Raw genomic sequence first — 14,330 nt, 5'->3', positions numbered from 1 at the left:
CCTGACTAGATCATAAATGAACAATTGTCCAGACAGAGGCTTGAGTTTGCGAATTGACGGTTTATTAAACCAACTTTACACAGGCTACTGTTTGGGCCGTAGCACACGCCAAAAAGATGACAGATAACCCACAAGCCAATTGTGACCTTCTCTTGGGAAGCCCAGACGTAAGAGAGAGAGAATAAAGGCTGAACCTGGTCTTAACTTCCAATGCCCACCCCCCTGCCCAACCCCCCTCCACGCCACTCCGCCAACCACCAGGATGCCCGGCATCAGAACATTCCAGGCATTCCCGTGATTGGCAGATAGCAGGTTGATTGACATGTCGGACCCCGCGAACACCGGGTACTGGTCAGTACAACACAACCACCTCCTAGCCTAACACATAACACACAGCTGTCTGTGCGGGTCGCTACACAGCCCCCCACCACAAAGTCCCTCGTCCCCGAGGGAACAAACAAAGTCTCTGAAGCGACCCGGAGGTCTCCTTTACCTGCGTGGCCGTGATGGTCGCAGAGTGCCCCTCTGGGAACCAGGGGATGAAGGCAGGGATATGGGGGACAAGGAAGCGGGAACGGGTAATGCAGTCCGTGGCTCCGGGGAACCACGCGGTGACACAGGGGGGGAGACAGGGGGAGTGGGCTGTCTGGAGCCTTGTCTGCGGCACCTGAGGGTGGGTGCCTGGAGAATGTCATTGCCAGAGAGGGGAATTGTGGGGGTTCCTGGGGTTTGGGGAAAAGAGGCCCCTCTGTATGGGGCTAACCTGTCCCGGTGCAGTGCCACCTTTCTCCCCCTGGGAGGAAGCTGCACCCGGTACACAACCTCCCCTACCCTCTCCAGGACACTGCAGGGTCCCACCCAGTGACTGTCCAACTTGGGGCATCTGCCTTTTTTCCTTAGGGGGCTGTAGACCCAGACCAGCTCCCCAGCCACAAAGTGCCTTCCCCGGGTGTGCACGTCATAGTTCCTTTTCTGCCTCACACCTGCATTCACCAGCTGCTCTCTGGCGAAGGTGTGGGCTGTCTCCAGGCGGTCCTGGAGTCTCCGGGCATACTCCGGCCCCGGAGGAACATGAGGGCTATCCAGGGGCCGACCAAACGCCATCTCCGCAGGGGTGCGGATCTCTCTCCCCAGCATGAAGAGGGCAGGCGTGCACGAGGTGGATTCTTGGACAGCGGAGCGGCATGCCATGAGGACCATAGGCAGGTGCTTGTCCCAGTCACGCTGGTGTTTGGAAGAGACGATGGCCAGCTGCTGTCCAAGCGTTTTGTTGAAGCGCTCCACAAGGCCATCACTTTGAGGATGGAGAGGAGTAGTGCGGGTCTTGTGCATACACAGCCTCTCACACATGGTGGCGAACACACGGGACTCAAAGTTTCTGCCTTGGTCGCTGTGGATGGACTCTGCAGCTCCAAACCTGCTGAACATCCCCGCTGTCAGGGCGTCGACGATGGTCTCTGCCTCCTGGTCAGGCAGAGCATAGGCCTCGGGCCATTTTGTGAAATAGTCCATGGCCGTGAGCACCCAGCGGTTTCCACTGTCTGTGGTGGGGAACGGCCCAACTACATCCAAAATACAGCACCTGGTATTCCCAGGCGGTCTCCCATCCAAGTACTAACCAGGCCCGACCCTGCTTAGCTTCCGAGATCGGACAAGATCGGGCGTATTCAGGCTGGTATGGCCGTAAGCCACATCAGACCTGCGGCAGCCACCCTCTCCAGAACACGCCGGAGCGCCCCCAGGGCTGACTGGAAGGAGCTGCCATGGGCCAGGATGTCATCGAGGTATACCAGACACTGCCGTCGGGGGATGCCATCCAGCACCCTGTCCATCAAACGCTCAAAAGTAGCTGGAGCGTTGCACAGGCCAAAGCACAGGACCTTTAACTGCCAGTGTCCTCTGTTAGTGGAGAACGCAGTTTTGGCTCTGGCCTCTGGGGAGAGGGGCACCTGCCAGTAGCCACTGCGGAGGTCTAGTGAGGAGAACCAGGAGGACCCCTAACCAGGTCCAGCGACTCATCGATACGTGGTATGGGGTATGAGTCCTTCCTGGTTACCTCATTCAGCCGCCTGTAGTCCGCACAGAACCTCAGCTTGCCCCCTTCTTCGGAACCATGACGACTGGTGCCGCCCAGGGGCTGTCTGAGGGCTCAATGAAGTCTGCCCGCTGCATCTCCAACACAGCCTTGTCTGCCGCCTCCTGGCGTGCCAGCGGGATACGGCGGGGACGCATCTTGATGGGTCGAGCATCACCTGTGTCGATCTCATGCTGCACCAGATGAGTCTGACCCACCTCTTCCTCACTCAACTCAAAGCTGTCTCTGAATTCAAACAGCAACTGCCACAACCGTTCCTGCTGCTCGGGGTCAAGACCAACACAGTTCCTCCCCCATATCTCCCTCACTGCAGACAGTGTCCTCTCCTCTCCCATCTGGGGTAGCTGGGCTGGGGGTTGCGGCCCGGGCTCACAGAGGGCTGTGTCATGGAGGTAGCTGGGGGAATGTAACACACCGCCGTAGGTGACAGGGGGACTGGGGAAAAGTCACACACAGCTGTGGGGGAGGGGCGCAGCCATGAGTCTCTGCTGCTTTAACTGTTGGAGTAAAGGGTTTGTTGGGTTGAGTGAATGTGACATTAGGGGGAGCCATGGTGACTTCCGTCCCTCCCTGGAAGCTCAGTGTGCCCCTATTTAGGTCTAACTGGCAGCCTGTGCTCCTAAGAAAGTCCAACCCCAGGATACAAGGGTCCTGCACAGCCGCCACCCACACAGGATGACGCACAGTCCTGCCCCCTACTGTCAGAGTCATTATTCCCTTCCCTTTCATGGGTGCCAGCTCACCTGTGACTGTGCGGAGCTGCACAGTTGTAGGCTAACACTGAGTCCAACCTGGCACAATATCTGGCCTCACCAGGGTTACTGTGGACCCAGTGTCCACCAGGGCGGAGCAGGGCACCCCCTCCACAGTGACAGGGACATGACAAAAGTCCCCAACGCAGGTCCGGCCCACCACAACAACAGGCTCCATCCGCTTGCCCTCGTCTGCTTCTGGGGGAAGTGGAGCCTTGCTTCCCCGTCTGTGCCGGTGGGCTCCTCCTGAAGATGATGGTGGTTGGGATAGAAAGCCAGGGGTCCGCACTACCCGGTCTATGCGGACCCCGAGCCGTTTCCCTGAGCTCTGGGGGACATGGGGCAATCTCGGCGCAGATGGCCTGGCTGGCCACAACCCCAGCAGACCCTGGGACCAGGGCTTGTGTTTCGTGCCGCCTGTAGCGACACAGCCCGAATGAGTTTTGTCATTTCGGCCACCCAAGCAGGCTTTTCCGGCTCCGGGCTGCTCTGCCCCCAGCTCGCACAGAGGGTGTGTCTCCCTGCACCCCCACCAAAGCCCCAGCTGAAGCCCCAGCCCACACCAGCTCCCTCTCCAAAGCCATCTCCAAGGCTGTCTGCAATGACTCAGGATGAGCCAGCTGGGTCTGTATGCGCAGCTCCGTAGGAGAGAGCGCCCGTATGAACTGGTCCCGTGCTAGCTCGCTCTGCACGGAGGGGGCATGTGAGCATATGCCCGCCGAGAGAGGCTCTCAATGTCATTAGCTAGCACCCGTAGAGGCTCTCCAGGCTGCCTGCGTCTATTACTCAGTTCGGAGCGCAGTAGCCCGGGCTGTACACACTGTCCATAGCGCCTCCTCAGTGCTCCCACTAAAGCACCATAATCATGCCTGTCCTCGGGGCTAATCAATATCAAACAGGCCAGAGCTTCATCCGTGAGGCATAAAGCCAACTGCAGTGCCCTTTCTTCATCCGACCACCCCTAAAATGAGCTAACAGTTCAAACTGAGCATGAAAAGCTTCCCAATCCGCCTTACCGGAATACTTCGGGGTCTTAACAGATACGGACGCAGCCGGGAACTGGGCGCCGCCATGTTTGTTTACATCCTGAGCCCCAGATTCCTCGTCATGCCGCGTCGACGTCGCCACTTCGGTCCGCCCACCAGAATCCGCGCGAAATACAGACGACGAAGCACTCATGCCCGCTTCAGCCGCCATCGCTCTAACGTCCTCCCTCAAGCGGCCTCTGCGCTCCGACGCCCTGGCGATCTCCTCAGACAGAACCCCCGACGTCCATTCACACGCACCTCCTTGGCCATAATCGTCCCCTACCTCCACCTTCACTTTCGGATTCCCTCGACGCATTTTCAATCCCCGTTCTCACCTACGGTAGCTAGCCACATAGGTCAGCTAGCTAGCTGGCTAACTTGTATTAACGTTTTTACTTCTGACACCAATGTAATGACCTGACTAGATCTTAAATGAACAATTGTCCAGACAGAGGCTTGAGTTTGCGAATTGACGGTTTATTAAACCAACTTTACACAGGCTACTGTTTGGGCCGTAGCACACGCCAAAAAGATGACAGATAACCCACAAGCCAATCGTGACCTTCTCTTGGGAAGCCCAGACATAAGAGAGAGAGAATAAAGGCTGAACCTGGTCTTAACTTCCAATGCTCCATCCCCCTGCCCAACCCCCCTCCACGCCACTCCGCCAACCACCAGGATGCCCGGCATCAGAACATTCCAGGCATTCCCGTGATTGGCAGATAGCAGGTTGATTGACATGTCGGACCCCGCGAACACCGGGTACTGGTCAGTACAACACAACCACCTCCTAGCCTAACACATAACACACAGCTGTCTGTGCGGGTCGCTACAATAATACTACATGTTTAATACTACTACATGTTTAATAATACTCCATGTTTATTAATACTACATGTTAAATAATACTACATGTTTAATAATAATCCATGTTTATTAATACTACATGTTTAATAATACTGCATGTGTAATAATACTACATGTTTAATGATACTCTGTTTAATATTACTCCATGTTTAATAATACTACATGTTTAATAATACTACATGTTTAATAATACTCTGTTTAATAATACTCTGTTTAATAATACTCCATGTTTAATAATACTACATGTTTAATAACACTCGGTTTAATAATACTCTGTTTAATAATACTCCATGTTTAATAATACTACATGTTTAATAATACTACATGTTTAATAATACTACATGTTTAATAACACTCGGTTTAATAATACTCTGTTTAATAATACTACATGTTTAATACTACTCTGTTTAATACTACTACATGTTTAATAATACTACATGTTTAATACTACTCTGTTTAATAATACTACATGTTTAATAATACTCCATGTTTAATAATACTACATGTTTAATAATACTACATGTTTAATAATACTCCACGTTTAATAATACTCTGTTTAATAATACTACATGTTTAATAATACTACATGTTTAATAATACTACATGTTTAATAATACTACATGTTTAATAATAATACATGTTTAATAATACTCTAATAATACATATTTATAGAAGATAGGACATACAACACAACAGGAAATGGTGGACTTGGAGAAACCATAGTGGGCCTTGGAGAAATTATGTTGTGTGAGAGAGTTGTATGCTCTGTACAGATTATTATTGTACCTATATAGTCAGATTATTATAGTACCTGTATAGTCAGATTATTATAGTACCTGTATGGTCAGATTATTATAGTACCTGTATGGTCAGATTATTATAGTACCTGTATGGTCAGATTATTATAGTACCTGTATGGTCAGATTATTATAGTACCTGTATGGTCAGATTATTATAGTACCTATATGGTCAGATTATTATAGTACCTGTATAGTCAGATTATTATAGTACCTGTATAGTCAGATTATTATAGTACCTGTATGGTCAGATTATTATAGTACCTGTATGGTCAGATTATTATAGTACCTGTATGGTCAGATTATTATAGTACCTATATGGTCAGATTATTATAGTACCTGTATGGTCAGATTATTATAGTACCTGTATGGTCAGATTATTATAGTACCTGTATGGTCAGATTATTATAGTACCTATATGGTCAGATTATTATAGTACCTGTATAGTCAGATTATTATAGTACCTGTATGGTCAGATTATTATAGTACCTGTATGGTCAGATTATTATAGTACCTGTATGGTCAGATTATTATAGTACCTGTATGGTCAGATTATTATAGTACCTATATGGTCAGATTATTATAGTACCTGTATAGTCAGATTATTATAGTACCTGTATAGTCAGATTATTATAGTACCTGTATAGTCAGATTATTATAGTACCTTCAGTGGGGCCAAAAAGTATTTAGTCAGCCACCAATTGTGCAAGTTCTTCCATTTAAAAAGATGGGAGAGAGGCCTGTAATTTTCATCATAGATACACTTCAACTATGAAAGACAAATTGAGAAAAAAAATCCAGAAAATCACATTGTAGGATTTTTAATTAATTTATTTGCAAATTATGGTGGAAAATAAATATTTGGTCACCTACAAACAACCAAGATTTCTGGCTCTCACAGACCTGTAACTTATTCTTTGAGAGGCTCCTCTGTCCTCCACTCGTTACCTGTATTAATTGCACCTGTTTGAACTTGTTATCAGTATAAAAGTCACCTGTCCACAACCTCAAACAGTCGCACTCCAAACTCCACTATGGCCAAGACCAAAGAGCTGTCAAAGGACACCAGAAACAAAATTGTAGACCTGCACCAGGCTGGGAAGACTGAATCTGCAATAGGTAAGCAGCTTGGTTTGAAGAAATCAACTGTGGGAGCAATTATTAGGAAATTGAAGACATAAAAGACCACTGATAATCTCCCTCGATCTGGGGATCCACGCAAGATCTCACCCCGTGGGGTCAAAATGATCACAAGAACAGTGAGCAAAAATCCCAGAACCACACGGTGGGACCGAGTGAATGACCTGCAGAGAGCTGGGACCAAAGTAACAAAGCCTACCATCAGTAACACACTACACTGCCAGGGACTCAAATCCTGCAGTGCCATACGTGTCCACCTGCTTAAGTCAGTACATGTCCCGGCCCGTCTGAAGTTTGCTAGAGAGCATTTGGATGATCTAGGAAGATTGGGAGAATGTCATGTGGTCAGATGAAACCAAAATATAACTTTTTGGAAAAAATTTAACTTGTTGTGTTTGGAGGACAAAGAATGCTGATTTGCATCCAATGAACTCCATACCTACTCTAAAGCATTGGGGTGGAAATATCATGCTTTGGGGCTGTTTTTCTGCAAAGGGACCAGGACGACTGATCCATGTAAAGGAAAGAATGAATGGGGCCATGTATCGTGAGATTTTGAGTGAAAACCTCCTTCCATCAGCAAGGGCATTGAAGATGAAACGTAGCTGGGTCTTTCAGCATGACAATGATCCCAAACACACCGCCCGGGCAATGAAGGAGTGGCTTCGTAAGAAGCATTTCAAGGTCCTGGAGTGGCCTAGCCTGTCTCCAGATCTCAACCCCATAGAAAATCTTTGGAGGGAGTTGAACATCTGTGTTGCCCAGCAACAGCCCCAAAACATCACTGCTCTAGAGGAGATCTGCATGGAGGATTGGGCCAAAATACCAGCAACAGTGTGTGAAAACCTTGTGAAGACTTACAGAAAACGTTTGACATCTGTCATTGCCACCAAAGGATATATATATATAACAAAGTATTGAGATAAACTTTTGTTATTGACCAAATACTGATTTTCCACCATAATTTGCAAATAAATTCATTAAAAATCCTACAATTGTAGCGGGATTCTTCCGTCGAAGGAGATGAGGACCAAAATGCAGAGTGGTTGAAATTCATGTTTGTTTTTAATAAGAAAACTATACATGAATAAACTACAAAAACAACAAACGTGTAAACCCGAAACAGTCCCGTGTGGAACAAACACTGACACAGGAGACAATCACCCACAAAACGCCACACCAAGCAGGCTTCCTAAATATGGTTCCCAATCAGAGACAATGACTAACACCTGCCTCTGATTGAGAACCATATCAGGCCAAACACAGAAACAGACAGACTAGACACACAACATAGAATGCCCACTCAGATCACACCCTGACCAAACAAAACATGGAAACATACAAATCAAACTATGGTCAGGGTGTGACAACAATGTGATTTTCTGGATTTTTCTTTCAAATTTTGTCTGTCATAGTTGAAGTGTACCTATGATGAAAATTACAGGCCTCTCTCATATTTTTAAGTGGGAGAACTTGCACAATTGGTGGCTAACTAAATACTTTTTTGCCCCACTGTATATGGTCAGATTATTATAGTACCTATATGTCCAGATAATTATAGTACCTATGTTAGGTGAGAAAAGATTTTTAGTGTTATACCTGAGTATTTTGAGTCTTGTCTAAGTGTTACTCTGAATACCTGAGTGTATTGAGTCATCCTCATTTCTCCTGGGAACGACTAAATTATAATGATTAATTACTCACATGTCTCAGACACCAAGAACATAATTAAAAACATCACAGCGCGTTGGCTCGGAGTTGGTTTGCATCCCAAATGGCAATCTATTACCTATATGGGGCACTACTTTTAGGGTGCCATTTTGGACACCCACATTGAAATTAAACCGTAGCTATAACCAGTGATGTTACTGTAGGGAAAATAAGAGGGTCATTCATGAATGTAGTTGTAAAATGTTTCCTCCACAGCAGATATCAGGTGTTGTGTTCATCATAATAGAAGTGTTGAAAACAAGAGGGGAGTGGCTTCATGTGGGGTTGTGCCCTAAATGGCACCCTATTCCCTATGCGACCTGGTCAAAAGTATTGGGAATATACAGCGAATAGGGTCCCTTTCGGGGGCGTAACCTTGGAATGTTAACCCATCAGCGATAGAAGTGGGTGTAACCTAACCTGTCTTGGTAAAGAAAGATGTAAAAGCATTTCCATGTGTATTGTTGACATCTGGTAGTGATGGGGTTGGTAGTGATGGGGATGGTAGTTAACGGTAGTGATGGGGTTGGTAGTGATGGGGTTGGTAGTGATGGGTTGGTAGTGATGGGGTTGGTAGTGATGGGGTTGGTAGTTAACGGTAGTGATGGGGTTGGTAGTGATGGGGTTGGTAGTGGTGGGTTGGTAGTAATGGGGTTGGTAGTAATGGGTTGGTAGTGATGGGTTGGTAGTGATGGGGTTGGTTGTTACTGGTAGTGATGGGTTGGTAGTTAATGTTTGTGATGGGGTTGGTAGTACCTGGTAGTGATGGGGTTGGTAGTGATGGGGTTGGTAGTTAACGGTAGTGATGGGGTTGGTAGTAATGGGTTGGTAGTGATGGGGTTGGTAGTAATGGGTTGGTAGTTAACGGTAGTGATGGGTTGGTAGTTAATAGTAGTGATGGGTTGGTAGTGATGGGGTTGGTAGTTACTGGTAGTGATGGGGTGGTAGTTAATGGTAGTGATGGGGTTGGTAGTTAATGGTAGTGATGGTTGGTAGTTAATGGTAGTGATGGGGTTGGTGGTAACTGGTAGTGATGGGTTGGTAGTGATGGGGTTGGTAGTTAATGGTAGTGATGGGGTTGGTAGTTAATGGTAGTGATGGGGTTGGTAGTAACTGGTAGTGATGGGGTTGGTAGTTACTGGTAGTGATGGTGTTGGTAGTTACTGGTAGTGATGGGTTGGTAGTGATGGGGTTGGTAGTTAAAGGTAGTGATGGGGTTGGTAGTAACTGGTAGTGATGGGTTGGTAGTTAATGGTAGTGATGGGTTGGTAGTTACTGGTAGTGATGGTGTTGGCAGTTACTGGTAGTGATGGGGTTGGTAGTTACTGGTAGTGATGGGTTGGTAGTTACTGGTAGTGATGGGTTGGTAGTTACTGGTAGTGATGGGTTGGAAGTTACTGGTAGTGATGGGGTTGGGAGTAACTGGTAGTGATTGGGTTGGTAGTTACTGGTAGTGATGGGGTTGATAGTTACTGGTAGTGATGGGTTGGTAGTTAATGGTAGTGATGGGGTTGGTAGTAACTGGTAGTGATGGGGTTGTAGTTACTGGTAGTGATGGGGTTGGTAGTTACTGGTAGTGATGGGTTGGTAGTGATGGGGTTGGTAGTTACTGGTAGTGATGTGTTTGGGAGTTACTGGTAGTGATGTGGTTGGTAGTTACTGGGAGTGATGGGTTGGTAGTTACTGGTAGTGATGGGGTTGGTAATTACTGGTAGTGATGGGTTGGCAGTTACTGGTAGTGATGGGGTTGGTAGTTACTGGTAGTGATGGGGTTGGTAGTTACTGGTAGTGATGGGGTTGGTAGTTACTGGTAGTGATGGGGTTGGTAGTTACTGGTAGTGATGGGGTTGGTAGTTACTGGTAGTGATGGGGTTGGTAGTTACTGGTAGTGATGGTGTTGGTAGTTACTGGTAGTGATGGGGTTGGTAGTTACTGGTAGTGATGGGTTGGTAGTTACTGGTAGTGATGGTGTTGGCAGTAACTGGTAGTGATGGTGTTGGGTAGTAACTGGTAGTGATGGTGTTGGTAGTTACTGGTAGTGATGGGGTTGGTAGTTACTGGTAGTGATGGGGTTGGTAGTAACTGGTAGTGATGGGGTTGGTAGTAACTGGTAGTGATGGTGTTGGTAGTTACTGGTAGTGATGGGGTTGTAGGTACTGGTAGTGATGGGGTTGGTAGTTACTGGTAGTGATGGGGTTGGTAGTTACTGGTAGTGATGGTGTTGGTAGTTACTGGTAGTGATGGGGTTGGTAGTAACTGGTAGTGATGGGTTGGTAGTTACTGGTAGTGATGGTGTTGGCAGTAACTGGTAGTGATGGGGTTGGGTAGTAACTGGTAGTGATGGTGTTGGTAGTTACTGGTAGTGATGGGGTTGGTAGTTACTGGTAGTGATGGGGTTGGTAGTAACTGGTAGTGATGGGGTTGGTAGTAACTGGTAGTGATGTTGTTGGTAGTTACTGGTAGTGATGGGGTTGTAGGTACTGGTAGTGATGGGGTTGGTAGTAACTGGTAGTGATGGTGTTGGTAGTTACTGGTAGTGATGGGGTTGATAGTAACTGGTAGTGATGGTGTTGGTAGTTACTGGTTGTGATGTGGTTGGCAGTTACTGGTAGTGATGGTGTTGGCAGTAACTGGTAGTGATGGGTTGGTAGTTAACGGTAGTGATGGGTTGGTAGTTACTGGTAGTGATGGGTTGGTAGTTACTGGTAGTGATGGGTTGGTAGTTAATGGTAGTGATGGGGTTGGTAGTTACTGGTCGTGATGGGTTGGTAGTTACTGGTAGTGATGTGGTTGGTAGTTACTGGTAGTGATGGGGTTGGTAGTTACTGGTAGTGATGGGGTTGGTAGTTACTGGTAGTGATGTGGTTGGCAGTTACTGGTAGTGATGGGTTGGTAGTTACTGGTAGTGATTTGTTGGTAGTTACTGGTACTGATGGGTTGGTAGTTAATGGTAGTGATGGGGTTGGTAGTTACTGGTCGTGATGGGTTGGTAGTTACTGGTAGTGATGTGGTTGGTAGTTACTGGTAGTGATGGGGTTGGTAGTTACTGGTAGTAGTTGGGTGGGAAGTTATTGGTAGTAGTGGGGTTGGGTAGTTACTGGTAGTCGTGGGGTTGTTAGTTAATGGTAGTGATGGGGATTGGTAGTTACTGGTAGTGATGGGTTGGTAGTTACTGGTAGTGATGGGGTTGGGAGTTACTGGTAATGATGGGTTGGTAGTTACTGGTAGTAGTGGGGTTGGTAGTTAGATGTGGGTTGCTGGTGTGTTAGTGGGTCATTTGACAGCATAGTAAGATAATGGGGCATACACAGGGATGAATAGTTTAATTGTCATTAATTGTTTTTCAATCTGGCACTTAATACAGCAAGATGAGGCGCATATGATGGATTCTTGGGTTTATTTCACTTTTCATCTCTTAGCTTGTATGCAGAAGGAATTATGTTGGTTTATTGATTGTGCAATTAGCAAAGACAGACAAACAATAATGTTAGCTTTCAAAATGAAAAGGTTAATCGCTATTTTTGCCATCAATGCTTTATCTTGATCAAATCACACAATGACACATTCTGCAAATATACACACATGCTTGTGCACTCACACAGACACACACACACTCAAACACACACACGCACACACACACGCACTCACACTCACACAGACACACACACACACACACACTCACACAGACATACACACAGTCACACTCACACAGACACACTCACACTCACACTCACACACACACACACACACACACACACACACACACACACACACACACACACACACACACACACACACACACACACACACACTCACACTCACACTCACACAGACACACACACACTCACACACAGACATACACACACTCACACTCACACTCACACACACACACACACACACACACACACACACACACACACACACACACACACACACACACACACACGCACACACACACTCACACAGACACACACTCACACACTCACACAGACATACTCACACACACACACACACACGCACGCACGCACGCTGGTACGCACGCACACACACACACACTCACACAGACACAGACACACACACACACACTCACACTCACACAGACACACACACACTTCGGTGTTTGATCACAGAGCAGCTGGTGTGTGGTTATCCTCTGCGAATACAGATTGAGATTCCATGCTTTGCTCCCTGATTCCTCAGAGAGGTGCATTCTGGGGGGGCAATCAGATCTCACTCCACGCCTCTGACACCCCCCCAAAGGTCGAGAAAACAAAAGAGCATGAAATTAATTAGAGAATTAGTTAATTCATTCATTATTAATGAGTATGTTTGTGTTTGTGTGTGTGTGTACGAGTGTGTATGCATCCAAGGTAGAAAGTGTCAAACTGCATATCTGATTACAATAATTAGTGAAATTGGTGCGTGGAGCGAGCCACCATGTTGATCTGCTTTAGCTGATGGTCATATCATAACTCGAGCACCAGAACTCTAGCTGGTAGTCAGTGTACGTCCCCAATGGTACCCTGTTTCATATATAGTGCACTCGTTTTTTTACTAGGGTCCGTAAGGCTCTGGTCAAAAGTAGTGCACTATACAGGGAATAGGGCACCATTTGGGATGTACAGTATAGGCATCTGTTGTCATAACTAACTTTGCTAGTTCAATATAGGTCAAGTTTGGTGGTCATTTTTGGTAGAGTTTGTTGGAAAGGGAAATACAATTCTGTCCATAATACTTTTCCTTCTGCCTAGTTGCTAAGATACGGTTAGCTTGTCGTTGGATGACTGTGGGTGCCATTTGGAATGCGGTCTATACTCTTCTCCAGCAGGATCTCACACACTGCGTTCACATTGTAAATATGGTATTGAACTGATTCTGTATATACAGTGCATTCGGGAAGTATTCAGACAACATTACTTTTTCCACATTTTGTTATGTTACAGCCTTCTTCTAAAATGGATTAAATAAAATAAAAATCCTCATCAATACCCCACACAATACCCCATAGTGAAAAAGCAAAAACAGATTTTTTGAAATGTTTGAAAATGTATAAAAAATAGAAAACAGAAATACATTTTTTTTTGCATAAGTATTCAGACCCTTTGCCATGAGACTCAAAATTGAGTCAAAATTCCATTGATCATCCTTGAGATGTTTCTACAACTTCATTGGATTCAATCTGTGGTAAATTCAATTGATTGGACATGATTTTGAAAGCCACACAACTGTCTATATGAGGCCCCACAGTTGACAGTGCATGTCAGGATAAAAACCAAGCCATGAGGTCAAAGGAATTGTCCTTAGAGCTCCGAGACAGGATTGTGTCGGGGAAAGGTAACCCCAAAAATTCTGCAGCTTTGAAGATCCCCCCCCCCCAGAACACAGTGGCTTCCATCATTCTTAAATGGAAGAAGTTTGGAACCACCAAGACTCTTCCTAGAGCTGACCGCCTGGCCAAACTGAGCAATGGGGGCAGAAGGACCTTGGTCAGGGAGGTGACCAAGAACCAAATGGTCACTCTGACTGAGCTCCAGAGTTCGTCTATGAAGATGGCAAGCGTCACGTCTGGAGGAAACCTGTCACCATCCCTACGTTGAAGCGTGGTGGTGGCAGCATCATGCTGTGGGGATGTTTTTCAGCGGCAGGGACTGGGAGACTTGTCAGGATCGAGGGAAGATGAACAGAGCAAAGTACAGAGATCCTTGATGACAACCTTCTCCAGAGCGCTTAGGACTTCAGACTGGGGTGAAGGTTCACCTTCCAACAGGACAACAACCCAGCCAAGCACACAGCCAAGTCAACGCAGGAGTGGCTTCGGGACAAGTCTCTGAATGTCCTTGAGTGGCCCAGCCAGATCCCGGACTTGAACCAGAACGAACATGGAGAGACCTGTAAATAGCTGTGCAGCAACGCTCCCCATCTGGCCTGACAGAGCATGAGA

The 14,330-nt window shown here is 46.7% G+C and overlaps 1 non-coding gene across 1 annotated transcript; it reads right to left on the bottom strand.

Annotated features, from left to right (window-relative positions):
• Positions 1-1,570: 1,570 nt before the first annotated feature.
• Positions 1,571-1,689, bottom strand: LOC135513415 (5S ribosomal RNA). Its single transcript, XR_010451536.1, has one exon. It is a non-coding gene; the product is annotated as a 5S ribosomal RNA (ribosomal RNA).
• Positions 1,690-14,330: the final 12,641 nt, after the last annotated feature.

Source organism: Oncorhynchus masou, chromosome 24 (genome assembly GCF_036934945.1).
Source record: "Oncorhynchus masou masou isolate Uvic2021 chromosome 24, UVic_Omas_1.1, whole genome shotgun sequence".
NCBI classification, from domain to species: Eukaryota; Metazoa; Chordata; class Actinopteri; order Salmoniformes; family Salmonidae; genus Oncorhynchus; species Oncorhynchus masou.
The sequence above is the reverse complement of the archived record's forward strand: the minus strand, read 5'-3'. Positions and strand labels throughout refer to the sequence as shown.